Here is a 23,692-nt window from a genome sequence, read left to right as displayed (position 1 = left end):
GATAATTTTTTTTTAAAATTTTATTTATTTATTTATTTATTTTATTTTTGGCTGTGTTGGGTCTTCGTTTCTGTGCGAGGGCTTTCTCTACTCGCGGCAAGCGGGGGCCACTCTTCATCGCGGTGCGCGGGCCTCTCACTATCGCGGCCTCTCTTGTTGCGGAGCACAGGCTCCAGACGCGCAGGCTCAGTAGCTGTGGCTCACGGGCCCAGTTGCTCCGCGGCATGTGGGATCTTCCCAGACCAGGGCTCGAACCCGTGTCCCCTGCATTGGCAGGCAGATTCTCAACCACTGTGCCTCCAGGCAAGCCCCGGTACTGTCCTTTTTAAGGCATTTTTAAATCCTGGAGCGTGAGGTCAGTCCTGTTACATGACAGATAGGAAATGGGCCCATGCGTCTCCTAACTGGCTCCAACTGGCTGTAACTATAAACTATAAATCCAAAAGGTTATCCCAACATGGACCCCAGGACCTTCACCACTGCACATCATTCACATGATTTCAATCAGTTTCTCTTCAATTTAATGGAACCAACCTGGACTCATTATCTCCGCATCCGGTAAACCAGGTCTGCCTCTGCAGTCAAGTTCTCCGTGGGTGGTACCACCATCAGCCCTGCCTCACACCCAACAAACCCCACATCTCTGCTCAATTTCTCCCACGTTCACTCACCCACACCTCCCAGTTCACCCCAGAGAAGTCTCTTGAATGCCACCTTGCTCCTCTGTCACTAACTAATCCAGGCCTTCAGCATTTCTTGCCTAAGTAATCATAATGGTCCATTTGGTCCACCAACCTTCAGGTTCTCTGCGTCGTAGCTTCAGCACAGCTGCCCAGTTACCTTTAAAACAAATCAGCTTATGTCATTTTTCCCAGTTAACGATTTTCATTACTACTGTCTATAGAGGTTGTCTTCAAACACTTTTATTTATATGCCTCTGTTAGTAAAGAATTTTAAGCTCATACCTGTAAAATATGATGACTTATTCAAAAATTACAAATACGTATTACTATGCTAATATATTGTGCATATCATAAAATAATACACACATGAAAATCAATTTGAAAGTGTGACATTATCTCGTGTGTCATACTTTGGGGTGATGAAAATGTCCTGGGTACTGATTACAGCAATGGTTACACAAATTTATATATATATGTGTTAAAATCCAGAGAACTGTACACTAAAAAAAGTCAATTTTACTGCATATACATTTAAAAATATGAGAATAAACTCAAGTAGTTTAAATATATTTCCCACTCCCGACTGGATTAGCTTTTGCATCTTCTGAGTACACACAACCCCATCTGAGGATCGCAGCATTTGGTGTGTCAGATTATTATTTTCAGCTACTACTGCAAAAGAAGCAACAGAAAATTTTTAAATCATCGGAGGGCTTTTCTATTCATTTCAGAATGACTCTACCTCCAGTTGCATGGTGCTATGGGAACACTGACAGTGAGGATGGGTCGTAATGTGTACAACTATTGCAAAATAGAAGGTTATTCGTGTTACTCTTCTAGAACATATATTTGGTCTAAACTTGCTTTTGTGACCTGCCCAAAGCAATGAAAGAGAAAGGCACTGGCCTTAGGGATACAGTCCAGGGAAGAAATATCTACAATACGAAGTAAAAATCACCTATCAAAGCAAAGGACCCAGGGACTCCCCTGGTGGTGCAGTGGTTAAGAATCCGGCTGCCGGGCCTTCCCTGGTGGCGCAGTGGTTGAGAATCTGCCTGCCAATGCAGGGGACACGGGTTCGAGCCCTGGTCTGGGAAGATCCCACGTGCCGCGGAGCAACTGGGCCCGTGAGCCACAACTACTGAGCCTGCGCGTCTGGAGCCTGTGCTCCGCAACAAGAGAGGCCGCGATAGTGAGAGGCCCGCGCACCGCGATGAAGAGTGGCCCCCGCTTGCCGCGAGTAGAGAAAGCCCCCGCACAGAAACGAAGACCCAACACAGCCATAAATTAAATAAATAAATAAATAAATAAAGTAAGACATGAAAGAGGTGGTAAACATACTTTAAAAAAAAAAAAAAAAAAGAATCCGCCTGCCAAGGCAGAGCACACTGGTTCCAGCCCTGGTCCAGGAAGATCCCACATGCCGTGGAGCAACTAAGCCCGTGTGCCGCAACTACTGAGCCTGAGCTCTAGAGCCCGTGAGCCACAACTACTAAGCCCACGTGCCACAACTACTGAGCCCACGTGCCTAGTGCCCGTGCTCTGCAACAAGAGAAGCCACAGCAATGAGAAGCCCATGCACAGCAACGAAAAGTAGCCCCCGCTCGCTGCAACTAGAGAAAGCCCACGCACCGCAACGAAGACCCAACGCAGCCAAAAATTAATTAATGAATTAAAAGAAATTGCCTTTTCTTTTTTAAAAAATATTTATTTATTTATTTTTGGCTGCGTTGGGTCTTCGTTGCGGTGCGCGGGCTTCTCATTGCTGTGGCTTCTCGTGTTGCAGAGCACGGGCACTAGGCACGTGGGCTCAGCAGTTGTGGCTCACGGGCTCTAGAGCGCAGGCTCAGTAGCTGTGGCGCACGGGCTTAGTTGCTCTGCAGCATGTGGGATCTTTTTGGACCATGGCTCGAGCCCGTGTCCCCTGCATTGGCAGGTGGATTCTTAACCACTGCGCCACCAGGGAAGTCCAAGAATATCTCTCTCATGTGTTCATTTTCATAAGAATCATGACTTTGCCTTTTTTTAAAAACTTACCCTTTAACACCAAGAACCCAGGAAAGCTTCTGAGACCTGTCACATAGGAAAGTGAATCGCCTTGATAAGCGAGCAAGGAACCAAAAGAAATTTCCCTCCTGTCATCTTTCTGTTCTCTGAGTAAATAGAGGTGCTGCAGTTTGGGACTAGAGGGGCTTAAACTTTCGAAGAAGTCGACTGCCTCTGACTTTTGATCTCAGATCTGTAGTAGCCTTTGCAGAAAATTCTCTGTTAAAATGAAACAAATAAAAGCCCTAATTGAGGCTTGGACCTTCCAACCTGCCACAGGCTATCAGAAATGTGGGCCCAGCCTCTCTCTCCCCTGTATGTCCCAGCCTTCTGCTTTTAGGACCCCTTGCTCAACCAAGGAGTGCTTTGCTTCACTGCCTGGGCTACTCCCTCTAAGTAGAATGGGGGTGGAGGAGGGGAAAATTCCCTCCCTCCTTTCATCCCTCAAGACCCTGTTAAAAAGTCACCTCCTCCTATTACGAAGTTCAAACACTTGTAGGCATGACTAATTACCTCTTTCCCTAAATTTTCAAAGAATGTGTACTAACCTCTACTGCTAAAATGCTAATACTCAATCTGTTTGCATGAATATCAAGTTAAGAAATCTCATTATTCCCAATTAGCTGTAGTGGTTTACTCTGGGATAGAACTGTATTTGTATAAGAAAAAACTTGTAGGGGTAGAAGCTGAGGCCCTGAGTGTGTAATTTGGAAGCAAACTACAGGAAGATAGTCCAACAGCTCTGCTTATTTAGTGAAAGAGAATTAGATGGATGGAGTGAGTGAGGTAAGGGAGAGCAGGGAAGGCAGGCAGAGAGGGAGAGAAGGAAATGAGAAGGAAGGCAGAGAACAGAAAGAGATCTCAGCAAAATAGTGGAGGAATGGAATTCGAGTTAATGCAAATGCCCAAGAAGTGTTTTGAAGAATAGAGAAGTCAGTTATTGAATTTTAAATTAATTGCTCTATGGCCTTGCAGTGTAACTTTCCTTGTCATCAAATTGCCAGCAGAAATCTACTGCACACAGCTACATCATATATTGTATTTTAGTGGAAGGAGCAAATAATCAAGGGTTGTGTCCCATGTTTGGGTTGATTCCAAGGAAAAGATAAAGGAACAGCTGCAAAACATAGAGTGGAGAACAAAAATTCAGCAGAAGCAGGAAGCTGAAAGTGGAGGTGACTGGGAGTGTGACATCAGGAATGGATAGAAGTTTTTGGCAACTGCATTGAACTTCCTGGTAGACAAGGAGTTTGAACAGATCTGATCCAGATCTAAGGGCAGGGTGGGTAGCCTGATCCCTGGTTGACACATATGTGAGACCCCATTATATCTGCAATCTTTGAGATCCTAAACTAGGAACTCAAGGATAGGAGGATAAAGTGTTTGTTTTCTCCTAGCAGGGCAAAGTGCCTACTTCATAATAGGTGAGGAAAGAATATTAATGCATTACTTTGCAAATTTTAACTAATTAGTAAGTACTGAGATGTCATTTATCATAGTTGGTAGCCTAAGATTCTGCCATTGCCAGACAAAGCGATTTATTATCTAAAGGCACTCCAGGTTCTTATATTTATTATATAATAATAATCTATTATATTACTATATTTATACTATTAAACTATTTTTCTGGAATTAAAACATTCCTTATTCTTTGGTGGTATCAAGGAGTGTGTCAACCCCTTGAGATCACTATCATTCTTCAGTATAGTAATAAATATCCTAAAGAAGGTCAGGTTCCAGTTACCTGCCAAGGGCCAGAAGATGACCAGCCCTGTAGGGACTGCCATGGAGTAAATTGTGTCCCCAACATCCCACCCCCCAAATTCATATGTTGAAGTCCTAACTCCCAGTACTGCAGAATAAGAGAGTTTCAGAGATTAGGTCATTAAAGAGGTAATTAAGGTAAAACGAGGTCATACGAGTGGGCCCTAATCCAATCTAACTGGTGTTCTTACAAGAAGAGGAAATTAAGACACAAAATGTGAACACAGAGCAAAGACCACATAGCAAAGACATAGCAAAAAGATGGTCATCTATAAGCCAAGGAGAGAGACCCCAGCAGAAACCAACCCTGCCAACACCTTGATCTTGGACTTCTACCCTCCAGATCTGTGAGAAAAGCAATTACTGTTATTTAAGACCCCCTAGCCTATGGCATCCCTAGAAAATGAATACAGGGACCATATTTTCCTAGTGGAAAATTAGGACACGTGGCCTGACAAGTACAAGTGATTTATAGAATCAATTGACTGGAATACCCTATATTTGAAACCCAGCCATACCTAATCTGTAGTCTCACTTCCAAATAGGACATGACTTAATCCTAGAAAAATAACTTTTACTCAGTTCTTTACAAAAGGGAGCTCTATTACCACCACTGGAAATGTACCAATTGTAAAACTGAAGGTTTACTGCCATGCATCATTTTGACACCATTTAGAAACCAAATGTAATTTAGAGAGAATTAAGGACAGAAATCCATGGACTTTTTGTCCTTAACATATAAGTGACTGTGAGCACATACTGTTCTATTTTTAGGCAAGAGGAAATCTAAGAAGCCTAAATGCTTCAAGAAGACAAATCCTGTAAGAGAAATGGCATAGGCCAGCATTTGCAGACTCTTAGGCCAACCAACTATATAATTAGAAAACACCAGGGGACAGGGGTGGAAAGGGATTATTTTCAACTAAATATTTTTCAAGATCCAAATCAAGGAATGAATTGTAATCTGTCCATTGTTGTTGATACTGTGCATATCAAACACAATGTCTGTTTTCTCCCACAGAACTAGAATTTAAAAATCAAAGCTCTTATTTATTAATATACGTGACACAAAAATACTAACATGTACATGTTTAAAAGCCTGTTGGGGATCCAAAGAAAATAATGGAACATGTGGGATCCTCCGCAAATGCAAGCCAGGTGTGTTTTTTTTGTTTTTTGCCTTTCACCAGGAAACTTCAGGCTCACAGACCTCGTATTATAACACTGTATCTCCAAGCTCTCTACAGGTTAGGGATATACAGCTAAGTAACAAAGAAAATTAAATTATAAATGTTTCCGAAAGAAATATAATTGAAAATATAAGACAAAAAGCAATGAGATTGTAGGGAGACAGAGCAGGAGGTTGCACAGAAGTTTCGTTTAAACTCCTCAACTGGGCTTCCCTGGTGGCGCAGCGGTTGAGAATCTGCCTGCCAATGCAGGGGACACGGGTTCGAGCCCTGGTCTGGGAAGATCCCACATGCCGCGAAGCAGCTGGGCCCGTGAGCCACAACTACTGAGCCTGCGCGTCTGGAGCTTGTGCTCCGCAACAAAAGAGAGCCTGCAACAGTGAGAGGCCCGCGCACCGCGATGAAGAGTGGCCCCCGCTTGCCGCAACTAGAGAAAGCCCTCGCACAGAAACGAGGACCCAACACAGCCAAAAATAAAAAATATAAATAAAATAAAAATTAAGAGCTTTGAGATAATAATTAAAAAAAAAAAAAAAGGCAGGTGGAAATTAATCTGCTTTAAACTCCTCAACCTCTCTTCAGATTAAAATTGCCATCCCAAGAGGTGGGGTGCCAAGGAGGCTCCATTCCTTGTTAGCTGTGTGACCCTGGGCAGGTTACTTAACATCTCTTAGCATCAGTTTCCTCATCTGTAAAATGGGAATTATGATACCTACATATGAGGATAAAGTGAGTTACTATAGATAAGCACTTAGAAAAGTGCAGGGCACGTAATAAAGATTATATGAGTGTTGACTGTTCTTATTATTACTGTTATTGTCAAAGTCCATAAACCTCTCCCTTTTTTCCCTCTGGCTGGGACGGGTGTGGCAGGGCCCATCATGGGCCAGGCACCACCTAAGATACCGGTGATTTAAAATCAAAAGATTCAACGCCTGGCTTAGTGAAGCTCTCCATCTATTGAGAGAGGGGAGGGACAAACATATAAACAAACGACCCACCCACACTAGCGGTGATTGCCTTGGTCTGTCCATAACTGAGTACTTAAGCAGCCCTGGGAGGAGATTTCTGGGCGAGATTCCCCACTGCCAGCACCAATCATCAACTCCTCTTTCAGTGGTCAATTGTGTTTAGGTCATTTTTTTTTTAATTTATTTATTTTATTTTATTTATGGCTGTGTTGGGTCTTCGTTTCTGTGCGAGGGCTTTCTCCAGTTGCAGCGAGCGGGGGCCACTCTTCATCGCGGTGCGCGGGCCTCTCACTATCGCGGCCTCTCTTGTTGCGGAGCACAGGCTCCAGACGCGCAGGCTCAGTAGTTGTAGCTCACAGGCCTAGTTGCCCCGCGGCATGTGGGATCTTCCCAGACCAGGGCTCGAACCCGTGTCCCCTGCATTGGCAGGCAGATTCTCAGCCACTGCGCCACCAGGGCAGGTCATTTTTAAAGAGCCTGTTTGTGTTCTTCCAGCTCTTCCTGCTCTGGGGTTCTGCATGAACATCACCACCCTAAGCCAGCTTCTTCTTGTCACACCTCTTACACAATTTGCCACTTAAGTGTGGTACATTAAAGCCCAACAAAGCTTAGCTCTTAAGCTCCTGCCTTACCACATGAGCATCCTGACTTGCACCCATGTCTTTGTCCTTCATTTGTCTTGAGTTAACATAGCAATGCTGCACGTGTAAATTCCACACACTACATTCTTAATTTTTAATTGAAGTATCGTTGATTTACAATGTTGTGCTAATTTCTGCTGCACAGCAAAGTTTCAGTTATACATATATATTCTTTTTCATATTCTTTTCCACTACAGGTTATTACAAGACATTCAATATAGTTTCCCATGTTATACAGTAGGTCCTTGTTGTTTATCTATTTTATATACAGTTGTTTGTATCTGCTAATCCCAAACTCCTCCTAATTTATCCCTCTCCCCCTTCCCCTTTGGTCACCATAAGTGTGTTTTCTATGTCTGTGAGTCTGTTTCTGTTTTGCAAATAAGTTTGTTTGTATCGTATTTTAGATTCCACATATAAGTGATATCGTATGATATGTCTTTAACTTACTTCACTTAGTATAATCTCTAGATCCATCCATGTTGCTGCAAATGGCATTATTTCACTCTTTTTTATGGCTGTGTGTATGTGTGGAGATATATATATATATATATATATATATATATATATATATATATATATACCACATCTGCTTTATCCATTCATCTGTCAGTGGACATTTAGGTTGTTTCCATGTCTTGGCTATTGTAAATAGAGCTGCTATGAACATTGGGGTGCATGTGTCTTTTTGAATTAATGTTTTCTCTAGATATATGCCCCGGAGTGGGGTCGCTAGATCACATGGTAACTCTGTTTTAAGTTTTTTAAGGAACCTCCACACTGTTCTCCATAATGGCTGCACCAGTTTACATTCCCACAAACATTGTAGGAGGGTTCCCTTTTCTCCACACCCTCTTCAGCATTTATTATTTGTAGACTTTTTAAAAATATTTATTTATTTATTTGGTTGCACCAGGTTTTGGTTGTGGCAGGCGGGCTCCTTAGCTGTGGCATGCTAACTCTTAGATGCAGCATGCATGTGGGATCTCGTTCCCTGACCAGGGATCGGACCCGGGTGCCCTGCATTGGGAGCACGGAGTCTTATCCACTGCGTCACCAGGGAAGTCCCTATTTGTAGAGTTTTTAATGATGGCCATTCTGACCAATGTGAGGTGATACCTCAATGTAGTTTTGATTTGCATTTCTCTGATAATTAGCGATGTTGAGCATTTTTTCATGTGTCTATTGGCCATTTATATGTCTTCTTTGGAGAAAAGTCTATTTAGGTCTTCTGCCCATTTTTTGGTTGGGTTGTTTGATTTTTTTGTTATTGAGTTGTATGAGCTATTTGTATATATTGCAAATTAAGCCCTTGTCAGTCACATAATTTGCAGATATTTTCTCCCAGTTTGTAGGTTGTCTTTTCGTTTTGTTTATGGTTTCCTTCCACACACTACATTCTTAACCTTTTTATCCTTCTTCCCCATTCCTGTGATCCTTAAGAACAAAGAATGGAAAAAGAGCTCAAAAATAACGCCATGAGGTATGACTCTGCTGATTTTGTGAACAAGGGTCCGAGAGTTGTGCAGTCCGCAACCTGAACAACCCTATGCAGCAACTCTGCCAACATGAGTTTTAACAGAATGTGACATGGTACATGGAGAGCACAGTAGACAGAATGCTCAACACTATTTGGGAAGATTCAGGAAAAGCTGTTCAAAACAAGTAGTCATTGACCTGGACTTCGAAGCATGAGTAGGGCTTCTGCATTTTTCCAAAGGTCTGGGGAGGGTGTTGTAGGGAGAAACAGTGTGTAAAAAGGCATAGAAGCATAAAACAGTGCAACGTCCTAGCATTACAAGATTAGCAAGGACTGGGGAATATCTAGAGCAGAGGGGATAATGGGAGAAACAGCTGGAGGTGAAGCTGTTAATCATGTAGGGGATTGCGTGCTCCGTCAATGCATTCGAGAGCATGGGGACCCTGGGCAGGGGTACGGATTACACAGGACCAGACTTGTGCCTTAGAAAGCTCACTATAGCAGTGTGAATACCTGACTAAAGTGAGGCTGGGCTGACCTGGGAGACCATTTTGAAGCTCTCACCATAGTCCAAGAACTAACAATGAGTATCAACATGGATTAAATGCAGAGATTCCAGAAACATTTAAGAAACACTATAGACAGGCCTTGTTGACTAATTGGAATAGAGCGTAAGTTGAAGGCTGTTAGGTTGACTATCAGAACCCTAACTTGGTAACTGAGTGAGGGATAGTACTTTTTACCAGTTCTAAAGGAGTAGAGGAAGAGCAGGTTCGAAAGGGTTGAAACAGGTTGAATTGGAAGAGCCCCTGAGACACGCAGATAAATATATCAAGTCACCAGTCGGTAATCTGAGTCTGGAGTTCAAGGAGAAGATTTGAATTTGATTTCAAAATTAATTAAGGAAGATGACAGCACATGAAAATGAGAAGTAGAGACAGACAACATGTAAGATTGAGGGGGATATTTTTTTCTGATGGGGCTTGAAAATATAAATGGATACAAGAAAGGAATAAGGCAGTAAGGAAAGATGGAAATATGAGAAAGATGGACTCATTGGAACCAGATCAGGGAGGGCACGTGATTAAGAGTACAGTTGAGGGGGTTCATCTAGAACAGAGATCTTCCCGGGACTACAGACTCATTAAGGTGTGGGTTGGAAAATGAGGGCATTCACTTCTAGAGACTTGATTTTCTCCAGGAAATAGAAAATTAGTCATTCATTAACTGTCACTCTCTCAATAAATCTTTTCTGAGCGCCTGCCAAGTACCCTGGCACCACAATAACCATCATCCTTGTCCACTCGGAGCTTAAAATCTGATGGAGTGGCAGGTATTAATCAAAAACTCATACAAATGCATGTAAAATTGCAACTGGGATAGATGTATGGAGATTTACATGGTGCAATAACAGTTTATAACAAAAAGGAATTGACCTACCAAGGTATCAACAAAACCTTCTTTGCTAAAGTAACACAGCTAGGACATGTACTCCCTGAAGAGATGTAACTGCAATCCACAAGTTGGAGTCAACTAGAGAAGAGATAGAGGGAGGGTTCAGCATCTGCAAAAGTCCTGTGAAAGTGGGGAGAATTGAAAGAGCCAGGAGGAAAAGACAGGCAGTGTGGCTGGGGCAGAAAGAGTGAGCTGGAGACATAAGTAGGACCTTGTAAGACGTGTCAGGAAGGCATATCTTAATCAGTAAAGTACTAAGAAGTCACTGAGGAATTTCAAGAGGGGCTGGGGGCAGAGGTAACACGATCACATTCGGATTTCATGAAGTTGATTTTGGCCATAACCCAGAGAAAGGATTAGAAGAGTGAGAAGAGAACAAGATGGACCCATTTGTGTAATCCTGGCAAGAAGTAACTATAGCTCAAAAAGGTGGTAGTGGTGAAAACTGAGGGATGAGTTCAAGAGACATTTATGAAGCGAGGTTCAGCAAGATAAGGTGAAAGAGTGTTGAGGCTGGCTCCTAGATTTCCATTCTGCACAGACTGGGTGCATTGCTGAAATGAAGCACCCTGAAGGTGGGCTGTGTTTGGGGGAAAGATTATGCGTTTACTTCTGGACATACTGACCTTAACGTGTCTTTGACTGCAGCACATAGGAGCCTAAATCCTGCAGGAGAAGGCTAACCTGTAGATATAAAGCACAGGCATCAGTAGAGCAAGATGGTTTATAGAAAGATTATAGAGGAAAGGGTAGGGTCCAAGACAAACTTCTGAGGAGCTCAAACATTCAGTGGATGCGTCGAAGATAATGAGACTGTCCAGAGACAGAAGAACTGGCCAGAAAGATAAGATGAAAACTAAGATAGTTTCGTGGCACCGAAAATAAGAGCCGAGAATGTTCCAGAAACAGAAAATATCCAAGAAGTTTGCTAAGAAGAAAGACGAGAGTAGGAATGTCCATTGAGTTGACACAGAGTTTGGCTTTATGGCAAAAACAGTTTTATTGTGGTAATGGAACCAGAAATCACACTGGGGCAGGTTGTGGAATGAGGGAGAGGAGAAGAAATGGAGGCAGTGAATATAGAGCCCAGTCTACGAAGAAATGTGTCCGAGTCATCACAGAGAATGAGAGGGACAAAAGCTGAGAAGATGCCTGACGAAAGAGGGAAAGTTTAGCCGAGCCACTGAGAGTTATTCAAGAGAGGGCTGATCTAGAACAAGTAAAAAAATATAATAGACTGGGAAGACAGATTTCCATTAATTTGCGGTGGCACCAGTGTGCCTGGGTGAGCAATTCTTTCTAGCTATTATAGTCTGAGCTTAGTTGGGAAATACTAAATTGTGGTTGAAAAAGAAAAAGAAGACAAAATAAAAACAACAACAGCCAGGAGACAGTGAATTTGAGAGGCTTGAGAGAAAGAAGCTCAAATTGTTCTTGGGACCCAGGCTCCATATGGAAGGAATTGTGGTACCAGGAGGCTGATCGTTTAGCTGAAAACGAACAAGTCAAGGGATTAGGCACCTCAATAAAGACGAGAGGCATGTTTAGGGGAAATGCAACATTAAGAGAGATGAATTGATAGGTGCAATGGATGCTGTCTGTGTCACCCAATCCTTATTTCTATGCCCCCTTCTCTAGCCAGACTGTTACTTGCTTTCAGCTCAGCGCCTTCTCAGGCCAGAAACACCAAGCAATTAATGTCCACTAGAAGCAGCCTTTAGCCAAGGACTCATGGGAATTGGTGGATAGCTGCCCAGCTCCTTTTCCCTTCCTCCAGATGGGATAGCTCTAAGGGATGTTCTGTTTCCTTCTCTTCCTTGTCACCCCACTCCCCTACTGGGATTAGGTCCAGTAAACTACTTGGACTGGAATCTCTTTTCAGTGTTTGCTTCTTGCGAGACTCAAGCCAAAACATTAAGCTATTGCTGTTGCAGTTTTCAGAGGTGACACTGTTTGGCAGTAAAAAGGTACAGAGTGTGCTAGTGAAAGAGAGATGCTAAAATGCAGTGGAGGAAAATGCATTGTTTCTGAGATCAAGAAGCCTTAGAGGTCACCATGTCTGGGGTTATCGACATGGACGTCAAATTGACTCTGTATGTTGCCGATGGTGACCTAGAGGAGACCGTGAACCAACGACCAAGGTTTTCCTTAATTTGGGAGAGATCAGGAGGCCAGTAGATGACAGTGATCCACAAGGATGTAGGGTGGATTAGGTGGATGGCATGACCCAAAACAAAGAGGCTTTCTACCAGAGGGCAGGTACTATCCAGGCACCGGAAACGGGTTGAGGACAATGCTGACGCCCTCTCCCAGATTAGGGACTGTAGAAGAAAGAGCAGCCTCCAGTAATTCAAGAAGAACAGCGTCCCTCTGGGAGGACAATGGATTAGACTACAACGAGTTGATGATATAAAGAAAGTCTTTACAACAGAAAAAACAGGATGTTCCAGATGCACACTTGAAAGGTTTAGGATGGAGGTCAACAGGAAAGGTGTGCATTTGGGGGGAAAAACAGCAACTAGAGGTTGTGTGTTTTTTGTTTCTTTGTTTGGAACCTACAGTTTATTTTTTTATGAAGAACAGCTGATGTATAATGTGTAAGTTACAGGTGCACAGCATAGTGATCCACAATTTTTTTTTTAAATTTATTTATTATTTATTTTTGGCTGTGTTGGGTCTTAGTTTCTGTGCGAGGGCTTTCTCTAGTTGCGGCAAGCGGGGGCCACTCTTCATCGCGATGCGCGGGCCTCTCACTATCGCGGCCTCTCTTGTTGCGGAGCACAGGCTCCAGACGCGCAGGCTCAGTAGTTGTGGCTCACGGGCCCAGTTGCTCCGCGGCATGTGGGATCTTCCCAGACCAGGGCTCGAACCCGTGTCCCCTGCATTGGCAGGCAGATTCTCAACCACTGCGCCACCAGGGAAGCCCCACAATTTTTAAAGGTTATACTCCACTTCCTGTTATTATAAAATTTTGGCTGCGTTCCCCGTGTTGTACAGTACATCCTTGAGCCTACCTCACACCCAGTAGTTTGTATCTCCCACTCCCCAACTCCTATATTGCCCCTCCCCCCTTCCCTCTACCCACTGGTAACCACTAGTTTGTTATCTTTATCTGTAAGTCTGCTTCTTTTTTGTTATATTCACTAGTTTGTTGGGTTTTTTTAGTTTCCACATGTAAGCGATATCATACAGTATTTGTCTTTCTCTGTCTGACTTAACATAATGTCCTCTAAGTCCATCCATGTTGCTGCAAATGGCAACATTTCGTTCTTTTTTATGGCTGAGTACTATTCCATTGTGTGTATATGTGTGTCTGTGTGTGTATATATATATATATATATATCTCACTTCTTTATCCATTCATCTGTTGATGGACACTAAGTTTGCTTCCATATCTTGGCAATTGTAAATAATGTTGCTGTGAACATTGGGGTGCATGTATCTTTTTGAATTAGTGTTTTCAGGTTTTTTGGATATATATACCCAGGAGTGGAACTGCTGCATCATATGGTGAGGTTGTGTATTTTGAGCAGTGCCCCGGAGTGAAACTCTCCAGCCACCTTCTAAGGCAGGATCCTGGGAACATGAGGCCCGTGGTCACACAGCCCGTGTGCGGTGGAATTGGAGAAACTGAACGAGGCAGTGTGGCTCTAGCGGCCAGGCTGTCACTAACCACTATTCTTTGCTTGCCCTGAGGTTTCCCTAAACAAAGACACTCTCCAAGGCGGGGGACGGAATTATACTTACATTATGCAATACTTTTTAAAAAATGGTGCACATTGCATGATTGCACGGAAATATACAAAGTAACGAAACAGTTAAAAAAAAATGCCCATACTCTGGCACCATGACTTTTTTCTTCTTCTTCTCTTCCTCCTCTTCCCTTTCTCCCCCTCCTCCTCCTTCTTCTTCTCTTTTTTTTTTTTTTTAAACTTCTTTTTTTTTTTTTAAATACTTTATTTATTTATTTATGGCTGTGTTGGGTCTTGTCTCTGTGCGAGGGCTTCCTCCAGTTGTGGTGAGTGGGGGCCGCTCTTCATCGCGGTGCGTGTGCCTCTCACTATCGTGGCCTCTCTTGTTGCGGAGCACAGGCTCCAGATGCGCAGGCTCAGTAGTTGTGGCTCACGGGCCCAGCCGCTCCGCGGCATGTGGGATCTTCCCAGACCAGGGCTCGAGCCTGTGTCCCCTGCATTGGCAGGCAGACTCTCAACCACTGCGCCACCAGGGAAGCCCCTCTTCTTCTTTTTAAAGTCAGACCTCTTTACCACCATCTCTACTCTATCAAAGTAAGCAGAATTAGCATCCAGAAGGCTGACATTAAAAGGATTATTATTATCTGTTCAGATCTGTTTCGAAAAGGAGTCGGCTCTGTAGCCACTCCTGTACTGGGTTCAGTCCATGTTCTTTGATGCATCGCAGAAGTTAGCGCAGAACATTTTAATCTAATCATCCGCTGCCTGGGAGGCAAGACGGGATGAGGCCCGTGGGGGTCCCTGCAGTGCTCAGCACAGATCCCCCTCGGGAATGAAAGCTCACTCCCCCAGGGGCTGGCAGTACTGCAGGCTCCAGACTCTGTGTGTCAGCCCCATGACAACTGCCGTGGTGAAAAGGAGTTGCTTCACTCGAAGTTGCATCCCTTCCTGCAACTGCCCACATCCAGTGACTAATTCACAGGGCTTGTAAAGGTCAAGACCCTTGCCCCAGGAGGAGCCAACTCTGAGGGCCACCTCAGCTTCAGAGCTCCTAGTGAGTTGCGTTGCATCACAGCTTCCCTCACGTAATCCTGCAAACTTTCTCTCTTTTTGACAGGTGTCCACATCAAATACACTCCCTAATAAACGTCCGTCACGTAATCTCTGTCACAGAGTTCTCAGGAGCCACAAGTGCTGTGGCTCCCGAAAACCTAAAACTTGAGGTAGTCTGATTTGATCATGCAACATTGGTTGTAGAAAATATAATGCCACTTGCTAGATATTCAAAGGGGGAGGGGAAAGAGCTTGTACTAACTCATATGGACTTGGAATTAAATCCTCACCTTATATTTTTCTCACAGGAAGTAATAATCTGAAGAATATTGAGATGAGGTATGATGAGAATTTATCACATTAAGATTCTAGCCCCCATTCTGACATTTACAGGGATAAGCAACTTCAACTTTTGGGCCTCAATTTATCCATAGAAATAGATGATCCCTGAGGTACCTGGTCCAACTAATAAGATGACACCGGCTGCCATTTTTTGAGAACATACCATATTCCGACATCCTGAAATTCTAAGAGATTGTTCATACACTTCTCAGAAGATTAAAGTGTCATCTCAAACAGAACTATTTCGGTGGGGAATATAAAGACATGTTTTAAACTATAAAATTTAGACTCTTAAAATCTTTTTTACCACAGGCAAACTTCAAATATAATTACAGGTTGTCTCTAATTTTTAAACAAATTGTTGTTATATATGTTTATAATTCAAAATCCATCTCCCCCATGGAAGCAAGAGTATAAGTGAAGGTTAGTTCCATTCAGTAAAAATATTTCTGTGTGCCAATCACATGTCAGACCCCAGGCACTACCAATAGGTTTGCAATGGGAAATTTCCTAGGTCAGAGCACAGAAGAAATGATTCTAGAGACCTCTAGCCATCTCTCGTAACACCTTGTTACTATGGAAAAAATACTTTCTTAGCCAGAAATGGAAATCAGAAACACATTTCTCTTCCACTCTTCTAGTGAATTAGGGAAGGTCAGTAGATGCTTCCAGAAAGCAGAAATTTGCTTACTAGAAAACATCACTCGATACGTTTATTACTGCACAAGATTAAAAAGGGCAACTAAAAATTCCCATTTCAATGTGTGAGTTGGGAGCGGGGCAGTGTTTCCTCACCCCACCAAGCAATTTTCCAACACCAGCTGGGTGTCCTCCAACTCAACTCAGTTCTGACACTATCCACCAGGAGACAATGTCAGAGCCCACAGTTTAAGGGTTCAGTCCCACAAGACTGCCCCACTTCGGGCACCAAAAGCAAGTCCAGATCGTCACCTGGGCTTCTGACTGACTGGTTAGAGATCAGAGGTTCCAACGACCCCCTCCTCGAGTTCAATTAATTTGCTAGAGCGGCTCACAGAACTCAGAGAAACATTTTACTTTCTAGATCGCTGGTTTATGATAAAAGGACACAACTCAGGAAGAGCCAGATGGAAGAGATGCACAGGGCAAAATATGGGGAAAAGACGTAGAGCTTCCACTCCCTCTCAAGAGGCCACTCTCCCCAAATCTCCAAGTGTTCACCAACTCAGAGGCTCTCTGAACCCCATCTTTCGGGATTTTTATGGAGCCTTCATTACAGGCACAATTGATTAAATCGTTGACCATTGGTGATGGATTCAACATCTAGCCCTTCTTCCCTCCCCAGAAATCAGGATGGGACAGAAAGTTCCAACCTTCTATTCATGGTTGGTTTCCTGACAACCAGCCCCCATCCTTAGGTGCTCTCCAAAATTTACCTCATTAACATAAACCCAGCTGTGCTGGAAAGGGGCTTATTATGAATAACAAGACACCCCTTTTCCCCTTATGGTTCTGAAGTGATTTCACAAACTGAGGACAAGAGACAAAATATTATGACAAAAGATGCCCGCATTTCTCTTACTGCTTAAGAAATTCCAAGGGTTTGGGGAGCTGTGAACCAGGAACCATGGACAAAGACGAAATATATATGAGAAATATATTTCTTCTTATAAATCACAATATCCTTGAAACCATAAGGGTATTTTTCAAGTTATAATCAACAATGTTAAAGAGGTGTTGTCAAGGGTTCTATGGCCAAATAAGTTTGGGAAACAATAAGTGTTAACAGGTGTCTTTGCTGAAGAGTTTAAGTGCCTCAGTATATTATTATCTTTTATATCTCTAAAAGGTGGAAACTGTAGGAGCAGTTTCTACAATTTTTTGGCTACAGAACCATTCTGTGTTCAGTATTTCTCTTACAGCTAAGGGTGGGATGACCATCCTGGTTCTCCCAGGGCTGGGGGGCGTTCCTGGGGTGCATGAACTTTTAGGACTGAAACCAGGACAGCTCTGGACAAACCAGGACAGTTGGTCACACAGCCTAATGAAGCCCTCCACACAGCCTGTAAGATGCTGCTCGAGATCGATAAGTTTTGGGTGTTTGGGATTGAGAAACAAGGGTTGTTGCCCCCATGAAGGCAGAAGGGCTGGAATCTGCTGCTCTATCCCTGCTACCCCACCTCCACTGCCAGTTCCTGTGTATGAGCTGGTCTTTAGTCAAGTGTCCATATGTTGGACTGGGTTGTGGTGGACCTGTAATTGCCCTGTTTTTTAACGCTGATGAGTCAACGTAAGAAGGAAATCTGTGCTTTCCCTCCAGACAAACTGAAGCTTAAGAAATCTATGACCCACTCGAAGTTCTGAAAGGAGAATGCTGGAATCAGAAACCAATGTTAAATCAGAAGAATCTCAGATTTCCTCAGTTCACTTCTATCTGCTATGACGATTGAAATATCTAGAAGAAACCAAAAGACCAAAATAGGTAATAACTCCCTCTCAACCAGAGCTCCTGGACGAGCCCTGTGCCCCTGCTTAGCTTGTTCTAACGCACATCTCCCTGTAGCCGGGAGCCACTGGACAGGCAGAGCCCCACCCTCATGTACATTTCATGTGGTCATGTCTGGAAGATCAAGTTTGAGTACGTTTGCAGCAAGGGCATCCCTAAATTGTAACTTGCATCCTCCAGTCGGGGCTTTTTAACTCAGTGTGTAGATTGGTGAATCACAGGCCAGCAGTGCTTTCACTTAGGTGGCCGGGCGCCGGCATCTGTGTGTACGTGCCAGCACACCCCATCTCAAAGCGAGCTCAAGCTCTGTGCACGGAGAGCCAAGTCCACAGTTTACATTCAGGATCCAGGACAAAGTCCTCCACACCATAGTCACGCAATAAATGTTCTCCGAAATGAATGCAACTGCATGCTTCGTTCTTGGGCTTTCATAGCTGTTTATATGATCTTGTAGCCAGTTACCAAAAATAGACCAAAACGGGAAAAACCCAGACAGATCCAAAAAGAGCATTAGATCAGTGGATCCTGCACTCCCTGTTTGTGGCCAAAACGGAAGTCCTTTAGCGGCTCTGGGGTCCCAGGACCCCAGAGGAAACTCTTTGTGAAAAATCTCCCCAAATGAGCAATTACATCAGCAGCACTGACGTCCTGCCTCTTCACTTTTGCAAAGGCCTACATCCTAGAGTCTCCTTACTTGCTTTTCAAAGGCTAAGATGCTGCCACCCACAGCAGATTCCCGCACAGATCTGCTGCAGGCATTGGTCATGGGTCAAAGGGGGGGCCCTTGACCCTGTGCTCCTGGGGCTTTCTCCCAAAGAGGGAAGGCGTCATTCTAAGTTATGAATTTGGGGGAAAACATGTCCTGGAGAAAGTATGTCGCACAATCCTTAGGTCATGATGCGGTACATGTTGCAAGCATTCTGTCATCTGCTTATTTTAACTCATCTAAACTATGAGAAATTAAAATGGGGGTAACAAGGGGTGCTCATTACTTTGACTAAGTAGTATTTTACATATACTGACCATAGACTTTTGGCAGGCAGCCATTAGCCAAAAAGACATAAACACACGTAGACTGAGAATAATTTTCATTTTATTTCCACTCAGATGTGTAACACAATTTCCATTGATGTCTGTTAAAATAATCTTATTACCAAGATGTGTCTATAAAGAATTCCCTGGGGGTCAGGTTTAGTGATAAGTCATTAGTCCTAACTCATATAGTCAAAAGAATAAGACAACTTAAGATAAGGATTAGAAGAACATTTACCTAAAGAGCAAAAATGAGGAAAAAACGAGCATCTCATAAATTAGTTTGCTAATCCGACAGTTTACGCTTAAGGATTTCATGGACTCTTTCTCTAATTCGCTGTAAGACTGTGTTCAGTTCCCTTGTTAAAGTGTCAGCATTAAAATGTGTTTTTTCAATGGAAGGCTATTTATTAAAAGACGATACACACACACACACACACACACAGCTATTGCAGTCCCCACATTAACATGCAATAGATCAGCATAAGTATCTCATGTGTTTCTCGTGAAACTGGTTTTTTGGTTGGCATTTCAAAACACAGTTCATGTTGTTTTACGACAAATAGAGGAAATACTGTCTATGTGGAAATATTCTCCACACTGGCCAAAATAAATAAATTTTAAAATTCAAAAGAAGAGGGTGACATATTTTTCATCTTTGCCTCCAGGTTTGATGAAAATTAAAAGCAGACTTTATAAGCTGATAGTAGGATTTCATAACGGGGGCAAAAGCATTTATAGTGAAAAGAACCCTTCGGGACATTCTTGCACTTTGTGAAACAATGGTTAGGGTGGAATTCGTCTTTCTGCACGTCAAATGTTTAAAAACAGCTGTTTTTTGTTTTGGGGCTTTATTCCTGAAAGAAACTTGTTCCCTCCCCCAAATTTCCTGGCACCCTTAATGGCTTTTGCCCATGCCATTTGGGAGATGCAATTACGATATTCAAACTTATTCATTTATTGTAAATTTCATAACATAAATGAGGCACTCATGTCCATCATTACTGCTACCTGATAGAAAGATGACTCTCACTTTCTTCCTGGCATAGGGAACAATACCCTAAAAATACTCCTTTTTATTATTGTCCAAAATACATGGAAAATGTTTAGAATAATTTATCTTTAGATGAATGAGAGGAAATTACCTTTAATTTTAAACTACTTAACCATTTCTAAGGTAACATCTTTGCACAGGTAGTAAGTGAGGCCCTTCAGACTAAAGTCTCTTCCTTCTTTCTTGTGGCTTTGAGTTTTTCTCTGCATTTGGAGCTGAGATTCATTAGAAGACTTCAAGAAACCAGATGTCACAATGTCTATTCAAGGGTTTGAAGATTTCAAGAGTTGACTTTTGTAGTTCCTTTGCTTTGGGGCCTTAAAATATAAGCCTTTTTGAAACTAGATGTGGTTCCTAAGAGAAATGCAGTAAAACAACAACAAAGCCTGCCCCCATCAGTGAGATTCATGAGTCACAGTATTTAAAAAGGTCAAGGACTTCAAGTTCAAATGATAAAACAAGGTAACTTACATACAGGTTGTTGCATTGAAAAAGATTTTAATCTAGTTAGGCAAATTAAAGAGAAATCAATTAAAGGCGGTTATCTGTTTTCAGTTAAGTTTTTGCCACCTAAAAATTCTCGATAATTTTCATCCAATCTCGGTTCTTTATTTAGCTCACAGCGGTGTGGGTCAGTAATTTGGTTTGGGCTCAGCTGGGTGATTCTTCTGTGTTCTCTGCTGCACTCACTCACGTATCTGTGATGAGCTGCTGTTTTGAGATCAGTTGGTGTGTCCTCTGGAGACTGGCTCTTCCCTGCTGGCTTTATCACATATCTGGCAGTTGGCTGGCTGTTGCCTGGGGCACTGTCTCCCACATGGCCTCTCATCTTGCAGGTGGGTAGCCCAGGCTGGCATAGGAAGAGAGAGAGACAGATGACTTCCGCTGCATACTGTTGATCAAGGCAAGTCACAAGTTCAGCCGAGATTCAAGAGATGGAGGAACAAACTCCCTCTCTTGAAGGGAGGGTTATCACTACCACATTGCAAGGGCACAGATGCAGGGAGGGACAAATTTGGTGGCCACTTTTACAATCTACCACAGTATCAAATTGCTAGTTTAAACACAAGAAGAAGCAGCAGGGCTGAGAATGTTTAGAAGCTATGGTTAGAACCATTAAGTTGCCCTTGACTCTGGGCAAGTTAGTGAACCCATTACTGCTACATTTCTCTTTCTAAATAGAAGTAGTCCTGCTGCTAGCTTTCACTCACGGCTTCTGCACAGACAGACTTCTAAAGGATCCCACTCTATGCACTAAGCAGGCAGAGCCTTTGTGTGCAGAAAATGGTGCCCCCCCTTTTTTCTTTTCTGTTACAGTTTATCACAGGATATTGAATATAGTTCCCTATGCTATATAATAGTACCTTGCTGTTTATCCATTCTATATATAATAATTTGCCTCTGCTAGTCCCAAACTCCCAATCCAACCTTCCCCTACCCCTCTCCCCCTTGGCAAACACAAGTCTGTTCTCTGTGTCAGTGAGTCTGTTTAGATAGGTTCATTTGTGTCATATTTTAGATTCCACATATAACTGATATCATATGGTATTTGTCTTTCTCTTTCTGACTTACTTTGCTTAGTATGATAATCTCTAGGTCTATCCGTGTAGCTGCAAACGGTATTATTGCATTCTTTTTTTATGGCTGAGTAATATTCCATTGTGTGTGTGTGTGTGTGTGTGTGTGTGTGTGTATCTCACATCTTCTTTATCCATTCGCCTGTCAATGGCCATTTAGGTGTTTCCATAGCTTGGCTATTGTGAATAGTGCTGCTATGACCATAGGGGTGCATGTATCTTTTTGAATTATAGTTTTGTCTGGATATATGTCCAGGAGTGGGATTGCTGGATCATGTGGCAACTCTATTTTTAGTTCTTTGAGGCATCTTCATACTGTTCTCCCTAGTGGCTGCCCATTTTCTTGATTGGACACAGACAAAGGCTTTCCTTTGGATAGCAGAGCGAGAGGAAGAGGAGTCTGGGATGGCTCCAAGGTTGTTAGCCTGGGCAACTGGATGGCAGACAGAGTCATCAACAGACTTGGGCAGGACTGTGGGTAAAGCGGCTTTTAGGGAAGCCTAGAAATTCGGTTTTAAATACCTTAAATTTGAGAGATCAGTTAGGCATTCACATGGAGATATTAAGTAGACCCTTGAAGATGCGAGTCTGGGGTTGAGGAGAGCAGTCGAGGCTGAAGGTTTTAATCTGGGAGTCATCAGATTAAACTAGATGACATCACCAAGTGAGTGATACAGGGAGAGGAGAGGTGAGGTTCAAGGATGCGGCTCTGAGTGCCTCCAATCTAACAGGTCAAAGAGGAAAGATGAAACTAGCATATTTGGCTCCACCCACCCTACAAGCCATCACCTCACTTCTATTTTCATTTACAGCAAAAGTTCTCCTAGGGCTTCCCTGGTGGCGCAGTGGTTGAGAATCGGCCTGCCAATGCAGCGGACACGGGTTCGAGCCCTGGTCTGGGAGGATCCCACGTGCCGCGGAGCAGCTGGGCCCGTGAGTCACAATTGCTGAGCCTGCATGTCTGGAGCCTGTGCTCCGCAACAAGAGAGGCCACGATAATGAGAGGCCCGCGCACCGCGATGAAGAGTGGCCCCCACTTGCCGCAACTAGAGAAAGCCCTCACACAGAAACGAAGACCCAACACAGCCAGAAATAAATAAATAAATAAAAATTTTTAAAAAGCACATGTTTATATATCCTGCAGTATAATATGGACACACACACACACACAGAGCATATATGTCATAGGAAAGCAGTTTATTAAATTCGTATGACCATATTGTGAGAACTATCGCTTAATCTTCCTGTATGTGAATTTCAGTCCTGGACATATTAATTTCTTGTCAGAAATGAGGCAGGACTTCCCTCCTTGCACACCTTTATATGCTTTTTCTCTGCTTTTGCCACATGGTGTCATCACTTTAAAGTGCAAGAGAACTGAAGGTACAACTGTAAATGTTGCTTCCTACTTGGTGCTTTCTGCAAACATTTAAAAAATGTAAAAGCCATTCTTTGCCCACAGATGGTACAAAAACAAGAAGGAGGTCAGATCTGACCCATGGCAGTGGTTGCCAAACGCTCACATATATCTTACCGTACCACACTATGCTATACTTACAAGTGTTATAAGTTTAGAATGAACTTTAATTATATTTTAATGAAAGGGCTAAACCTGCACATTTTCATAGATAGAAAATATACCTTGGAAATGCTTCTCAGGAATGCATGCATTTGGATTACAAAATGTAAATGCATGTGACAGCATGCTGTCAAGTCACTTCTTGATTCTAAATCCTAGAAATAGACATAATAAAAGAAAAAGCAAAGACATGCAACTCAGAGAATTTAGAGAATGGAGGAAGGAGACAGGCGACTTTGAGAGGAGATAGGAGGATGAGTACCAGGAGGACAGAAAAGAGGTAAAAGGAAGAAAAATAGGGATAAACATGCAGGGGCAGATTTAACCAGAAGTCCAGCCTTATGATGGAGCCAGAGGAACAAGGGCCAGGAGAAAGTGGCTTTGGGAACAGATGGACTTGATAAACATCCCAGATATCAGTGAGAAAATACCAGTTTGTTTGCGCTGAAAATAAGAAAATAGTTTTGACATTCCTTGCCTAGAGTGAGATCCAAAGAACGGCAGACTTACTGGCCTGGAAGAGAGTTTCGAAAGAGCATCTTAATGGCATACTTTTGTTTTTGCTTTTCTTCCAACCTCTGGAGGCCAACTCCCGGTTCTCTCTTGGCAGTTCCCTGCAAGAGTTGGTGGCTGTGACTTTTGATCACA

The 23,692-nt window shown here is 43.0% G+C and overlaps 1 long non-coding RNA gene across 1 annotated transcript in view; it reads left to right on the top strand.

The window, feature by feature from the left end:
* Positions 1-22,542, top strand: part of LOC137759204 (uncharacterized) — a 40,158-nt gene extending 17,616 nt beyond the window's left edge. The window contains exons 2-3 of the long non-coding RNA XR_011073046.1: positions 17,617-17,778; positions 22,278-22,542. This is a non-coding gene — a long non-coding RNA (uncharacterized lncRNA). The remainder of the gene's footprint in view (positions 1-17,616; positions 17,779-22,277) is intronic.
* The last annotated feature ends 1,150 nt before the right edge of the window (positions 22,543-23,692 follow it).

The sequence above is a fragment of the Eschrichtius robustus genome, chromosome 2 (assembly GCF_028021215.1).
Source record: "Eschrichtius robustus isolate mEscRob2 chromosome 2, mEscRob2.pri, whole genome shotgun sequence".
NCBI lineage: Eukaryota > Metazoa > Chordata > Mammalia > Artiodactyla > Eschrichtiidae > Eschrichtius > Eschrichtius robustus.
The sequence above is the reverse complement of the archived record's forward strand: the minus strand, read 5'-3'. Positions and strand labels throughout refer to the sequence as shown.